We start from the raw sequence: 1,042 nt of genomic DNA, 5'->3' as shown, positions 1-1,042 counted from the left end.
GTCCGCCCCATTCCGAAGCTTTGACCCCCTGAATCAGCGTCGGGGCAGGGATCCGCGTGCAGTGCGAGAGGCTGGGAAACTGGGGAGTCCCGGGCCGCCTCTGGAGCCGCCCGCCCGTGGCTGGCTGGTCCTCCTCTTGCGCGGCTCCCGCCTGGCTGGGCCCTGGGCCGCCCTCACTCCCTCCCCGCTGCACCTCCCTCGCGTTTGTCACTCACTCTGCTAGGCTCTCCTGCCTCCGCATGCCCAAGGATCCGGAGGAAAACACGGACCATGACATCAAAAGGCCTTGGCAAAGGAATCATGATTATCGTGATACAGGAAGATTCTGCACCTCAAAGGGGATCCCTGTAGTGAGTTTTGGAAAACGTACAAAGCCTGACTTACAATACGTTTGTGTCTGTGGTGTTTCATCTGGGAACTTACTTTTCCTTGATAGGGTAAGCTCTTCTCACCCAGAGTATGTCCCTCAGTCTGTAAAATTCCATGGTGCCCTACATCTATTAGGGGAGTGAGGAAGGGCAGTGGGCATTGGATCTGCTTCTTAGAAAGCCCCCACCTGTGTTTAGCTTCTGTCAGAGGCCTTTGCACCAGAGCAACTCCATCTTGAGTAGGCGCTGAGTAAAATGAGACTGAGACCTACTGGGCTGCGTTCCCAGACGGTTGAGGCATTTCTAAGTCACAGGATGAGATGGGAGGTTGGCAGTAAAACAGTAAAGAAGCCGGCCAAAACCAACCAAAACCAAGATGCCGATGAGAATGACCTCTGGACATCCTCACTGCTACACTCCCACCAGCGCCATGACCGCTTACAATGCTGTGGCGACGCCAGAATATTACCCTATATGGTCAAAAAGGGGAGGCAATGAATAATCCACCCCTTGTTTAGCATATCATCAAGAAATAACCATAAACATGAGCAACCAGCAGCCCTCGAGGCTGCTTTATGGTAGTAGCCATTGTTTTATTTCTTTACTTAGGCTGGAGTGCACTGGCGCGATCTCAGCTCATTGCAAGCTCCGCCTCTCTGGTTCACCCCATTCTC

Source organism: Mandrillus leucophaeus, unplaced genomic scaffold (assembly GCF_000951045.1).
Source record: "Mandrillus leucophaeus isolate KB7577 unplaced genomic scaffold, Mleu.le_1.0 Scaffold17, whole genome shotgun sequence".
In the NCBI taxonomy this organism is placed as follows: Eukaryota; Metazoa; Chordata; class Mammalia; order Primates; family Cercopithecidae; genus Mandrillus; species Mandrillus leucophaeus.
The sequence above is the reverse complement of the archived record's forward strand: the minus strand, read 5'-3'. Positions refer to the sequence as shown.